Genomic DNA, 6,018 nt, shown 5'->3' on the forward strand with positions numbered 1-6,018 from the left:
TTTTTAGGTTTTACAGCCTTCAAAAAATAAACAAAAATGCTACACAATAGGCTTAATTTACAAAGCTTTACACAAAGATAAGAATTTTAGTCATGAGACTATCATTTAAATTCTTGTTGAGCTCAGCTGATAAACAACTTTTATTTTTTTGAAAAGATCAATAAAATTCTGTTACAATAGTTGGCAGGTGGTTCACCAGCATGGTAACCCCCTGACTTAACCCAAGCTAGCCCTTGTGTCAGGCACATACCCAACCCTTACTTACCCTAGGTACAATTGGCCGGACAGTAGTGCCTGAGCTGCCTGACAATTGCTTGTGGGAATTGCCTAAAAAAGTAATGGTTTGGACCTTATAATGGGCACAGCATGTGTGCAGACCTGGGAACTCAGTGCAGAGAAACTCAAAGCCTCTGATTTTGGGGTCAACACACGTACAGACCAAGGAACCCAGTACGGAGAAGGTTGAAGTCCTTCATAATGGACAACAGATGTGCAAACCCAGGAATTCAGTGCAAGGTAATGGCAGCCCCTAATAATGGATACAGGGGATCTGCAGACTTGGGAACCCAGCACAGAGAAGGTTAAGTCCTTCATAATGGACACAGCTTAGGGCCCCTCATATGGAGGACAACAGATATGCAAACCCAAGAATTGAGTGCAAGGTAATAGCAGCTCATAATAATGGGTACAGGAGATCTGCAGACTTGGGAACCCAGCACGGAGAAGGTTGAAGTCCTTCATAATGGACAACAGATGTGCAAACCCAGGAACTCAGTGCAAGGTTGTGGCAGCCCTTTATAATGGATACAGGGGATCTGCAGACTTGGGAACCCAGCACAGAGAAGGCTGAAGACCTTCATAATGGACATAGCATAGGGCCCTTCATATGGAGGACAACAGATATGCAAACCCAGGAACTCAGTGCAAGCTTGTGGCAGCCCCTAATAATGGATACAGGGGATCTGCAGATTTGGGAACCCAGGTTGAAGTCCTTCATAATGGTCACAGCACAGATTTAGACCCAGGAACTCAGCACAGAACCCTTCATAGGGAGGACAGCAGATGTGCAAACACAGGAACTTAGTGCGGGGTCGGTGGTAGCCCCTTATAATGGACACAGAGGATGTGCAAACATGGAAACCCAGCACAGTGAAAGTGGAAGCTCCTCATAATAGGCACAGCACAGGGCTCATACAAGGCCGGATAAGGACCCTTAGAGGCCCTAAGCAGTTAAAAGATTTTGGTGCCCCCATATATATGTCATTCAAAATATAAACAATAATAAACCATAAAATAAAATGTTATTTAAATAAATGTTATTCCTCAAAATTAAACAAAACCTACAGTAAAATAGAAAATAATGTTTATTTTTGTTTATTTCCACTTTATTTATATTTGAAAAGTTTTCTCCTACTTTTTTAAATGCAGTCTTTGATCAGATCCTGCTTCTATTACTTAATAGATATAAGGCATCCTGCCTGCCTTGTTGCATAGTTGTTCTGATGGGATTTTTAATATACTTCAACTGAGAAAATGAATGTTCAACTGAGTAATTTTTGACCATTAATGTTAAAAATATCCAAAAGCCAATGTCTACATTTGGAAAGGCACACTCAATATTGTCTTGTACAGTTATTTTTCTGCACTCTCTGAGTGCTCCTGTTATCATTGTATATATCTGTATGTAATTTTTTCATTTGTGTGGGGGCGGATTATGGTTCAGCTGCACCATTTGCAGTATTGCACCATATGGCCAATGGACCATGGTAAATTCCAATTTTGGTGGTGCCCCCTTCTCATGATGCCTGAAGCATGTGCTTATTTTGCTTAATGTTTAATCCACCCCTGGGCTCATAAGAAAGACAGCAGATGTGCAAACCTGGAAACTCGGTGCAGGGTTGGTGGGAGTTCCCCATAACTGACACACCTGGGAAACCAGAGAAGCTGAAAGTCTCACATAATTTGGCTCAGCACAGACCCCCTCATAAGGAGGACTGCAGATGTGCAAACCCAGGAGGGTCGGTTGGAGCACATGAAGTCCACAAAAAGTGACAATGTATTTAATTGTCCACTATCCAATGAATAAGAAAGAATCAATTTTGGGTGGACTGACCCTCCAAATATATGATTTTGCTGTCATATTCAAGGGATACAATTTGGAACAAAACAAAAATTACAAATTAAAGTGTCCCCTTAGTGTTTCTTTGGTCTAATATGGAGTGCAATAAAGTCACCAGACTCAAAAAAGCATAAAGCAGAGGAAGCCACAATAAAATGACCTCTAGGAACAAAACTTTGAAAAGAAATTAAATGGTCACCAAAACTTCAGTGTGTGGAGTAGAAGTAGTAGTATGACGAGAAGAGCAGCCTGAGAACGAAGCCAAGTCCTCTTCCTTTTCTGGAATCTTAGAGGTATTCTATGTCACTATCAGTTTCACTGTCACCACCATGACTTCTCCAAGGAGATCAGTTGTCTAGGTTTATCACTCCAGCTTCCCCTGGACAGATATCACATTTAACCATTTATCTTACAACACAGCAGTCAGTTGTTTAAGGGAGGAAACCAAGTCAATCTTTCAAAAGGACGTATAGTCATTTTGTGGACTTTAACTTTTTCATTTTTTGATTTCAGGAATAAAAATAAACAATTTAATCATCTGTGAAGGTTCTCGTGTATCCAGGTCATAGGTAGGTCATTTATCCAGGTCATGGCACGTCTAATAGTAGTTAGTCACATTCAACCGAGCTGTTCTGAGGACCTTTCACCATTCATTCAAGTGGCTTCCACGGGGAAATACAAACCCCAGAGTGTACAACATAATAATTGGACAACATAATTGGACTGCAGGAATGCAAATATATTAGTCACAACAAATGGGACCTTATGAATTTCATTCTTCATATTAATTTTTCCCAAAATGGAACTTTGTGCAAAACATGTAGATCAGTGTTTCTCAGCCAGGGTTCCTCCAGTGGATGCTATGGGTTCAATAAGCACCTCTCAGGACAATTACTACTGACACCAATAATGTTTTTTGACTATCTGTAAGGGTGTCATTTTGCACCCTGACCACCATGCTAATGTTGTGAACTGTTGATATTGCAATTATTGTTAGAGTTTATGACTTGAAACTTAATTCAAGAGTTCCCAATGATAAAAAAGTTTGAGAAAGGCTGTTAAAGAGATACATATTCTGTATGTTGACTCCAATGTCAGTACAGGATTGTCTTCTGGTATCATGGAAACTGATATCCTTGGCTTGGGTTGGGTTGGAGGAACAATTTAACATTCACTGCACGCCTTCCTCATGATCTTAGGAATAACAGACTATCTTGGTTCCTCCCAAATCGCTTCCACAAAGAAAACAGAATTCGGCCCGTGGAATTTATTTCCACTTGCTGATTGACAGGACCAAATGGGAAGCTGCCAGCAGCCACAGTGAGCTGGATGGGGTCTAGGATATAATGTGACAGAGGAAATGAGAGTCTTATCGTGCCTCAGTCTTGACTTCTTCAAGGTCAATGAAGTCTTAAAATATTGTTGGACTGTAGGCACCCCTTGATGGGGCAACACCAACCAAAGCAGGGGAAGACGGTGGCATCCCCAAGCTGAGGACATGAAAGCAAAGATTCAAAGAAGCCTTTTAAAACTCATGTATGTGTAATTGTCCAAATACATTTACAAAACATTTCAAAGGTTAAGGGTTCAGAGTAAGGGATCAAAATACCCAGAACTGATGTTTCTTCTGATGTTACTTCCAGCCATCCCTGATCTGGGTTCCTAGGTCTGTCCACCTGCTGTGACCAATTTATGGGGTTCCCATCACCCATGCATTGAGTTCACAGGTCTGTGTACTTGCTGTGCCCTTAATGAGGGGTTCCCACCGCCCCTGCACTGAATTCTCAGGTCTGCACACCCGTTGTGCCTATTATAAGGTGCTCCCACCATTCCTGATCTGAGTGCCTAAGTCTGTACACCTGCTGTGTGCAATTATGAGGAGCTCCCTGCACTGAATTGACTGAAAACTGAAACATCTAACAAAAACACAAGAAACACGTAAAAATAAAATAAAAATAAAATAAAAAAAAAACAATAAATGTTTAGAACTGAGCCCTGCAACTCACCACTGCAAATCTCCCATGAACCCAGAAAGTGAATCTTTCATAACCAGTGTAGCAGCACACAGTATACCGTAGGTGACAGGTGCTCTTGTAGTTCCTTCTCCTCCTTCCATACCCCACCGAAATTCCCAAACTATATTCGGTTTAAAAAATCTTTGTTTGGTCTTTTTGGAGATATAACTTAGTTTGGACCCCATATATCAGAATATATTCTTTGTGATAATGCCTATTCTTGGATCCATGAATCATCAACAATGCTTTACATTCCAGCTGGTTGGAGCTCCATTGACAAGGTTAAGGCAATCCATTTTTCCACAATTTGCTACCAAAGGATCAAAAAAAAATACGGTTAATTAAAAAAAAAATTAGGCATAGTAAAAATCAACCAAACCTGTAGTATATAAACCAGCTAAAAAGCAAAGTCAGGCTTGGAATAAAAACCTATAAACCAGCCTTTTTTAACATTTTTACCCCAAAGGATCCTTTGAAATAAATTCTCAGGGAACCCCTGATGAAATTAATTCATCGAATTATCGCTGATGGGAAGAATGCCCCCTATTACATTGACAATCTGGAAGAAATGCCCTTTAAGGTGCCACTGTTCTAGACAGCTAAGTTATCACTGGTGCCATCCAACTGGCTCTGCCTAATGATGCTGGCATCATTGGATGGGAAGTCAATTAGCCAAAGCTCCAGACGCTCCAAACAACTATTTGAGGAACCCTATGGATCCACTGAACCCTGGTTAAGAATGGCTGCAAGAACCTGATAAGTTGGGTTCTTTCTAGGGCTCAAGTAGGAGGAGCTCATAATGGGTCACCAATGTGCCAAAGGTGTTAGAGAAAAAGAGAGATTGGAGAGCTGAGGGTACTCTTTTGAGGGATCCTATTACGGAGCAGTGCCTAGGGCACAAGAGTCTAAATCTGGTCTGTGTATACCCTCAAATGTACCCTCACCTTCAGACAGGTCCTATTGGCTAGAAAAACTAATATCTTTAACAGTGCTTCTCAACCATGGTTCACCCAGAGGTTGTTGGGGTTCCTTGAGCAATGAGCAATTTAAGAAGGGGTTTCGTAAAGATCTGAATGTCATTCAAGGGTATCACATATTAAAACACTGATCTATAGGACCTAAAATACATATACTTACTGTAATTTTCTTTTCTTGGCACCTCACCATGTCAGCGTGAATGGGTTGAACTCAACCCAACGAGATCCTCACAGCAGCTCCTTTGTGTAGCTTTAAAGTTTTCCTTGGGCTGAGATGGTGTCCCAGAAAAACTTTCAGTAAATCTTTTTTTACCAGATGCCTTCCCAACAGGTAATAGGAGTCTGTTAAAGTAAATCCAATTTAAAATCTGTCAACTATTTGCCAATGGTTTTCATATTCTTTTAGATTTTGACATTGTATTGGTGACAAATATAGGAAGTTGTATAAATTACCCTAACGTTTATAATGGATTTTGCAGTTCTCTGCTCAGGTTGTGGAAGGGAGAAGTAGCACAAGGTACCAGCCAGCTGTATTGCATTGCCTCTGTGCTAACAATTACCATGCTGATAGCAGCAGAGCAGTTTATGGCATATATGCTATTTTTTAATGTTCACATCATGAACTACAATTACTTAATAGCAAATTTCCTGGTAACTTTGAATATTAAAATAAATAATTTTTTTGCATTTGCAGCAGAAAATTCTATGAAAGTGCCAGGACATACGTGGTTTATTAATCCACAAGGACAAAATTTGAAGCCATTTCCTCTTCCATATAAGAAGTAAAATTAGGTCCAGGAAACAGCCGAAAGTCAAGATAAGACACAACACGATCTGAAAACTATAAGAAGAACATATCATTGGACATGTTGCAGAAGCTTTCCTGGGAGGTGAGTACTTACTATTA

The 6,018-nt window shown here is 40.3% G+C and overlaps 1 protein-coding gene across 1 annotated transcript in view; it reads left to right on the forward strand.

Moving 5' to 3' along the window:
* Positions 1–5,953: 5,953 nt before the first annotated feature.
* GP1BA (glycoprotein Ib platelet subunit alpha) overlaps positions 5,954–6,018 on the forward strand; it is a 6,626-nt gene continuing 6,561 nt past the window's right edge. The window contains exon 1 of the mRNA XM_072399322.1: positions 5,954–6,001. The gene's annotated coding sequence lies outside the window, so the exon portion shown is untranslated. The remainder of the gene's footprint in view (positions 6,002–6,018) is intronic.

The sequence above is a fragment of the Pyxicephalus adspersus genome, chromosome 2 (assembly GCF_032062135.1).
Source record: "Pyxicephalus adspersus chromosome 2, UCB_Pads_2.0, whole genome shotgun sequence".
Lineage (NCBI taxonomy): Eukaryota > Metazoa > Chordata > Amphibia > Anura > Pyxicephalidae > Pyxicephalus > Pyxicephalus adspersus.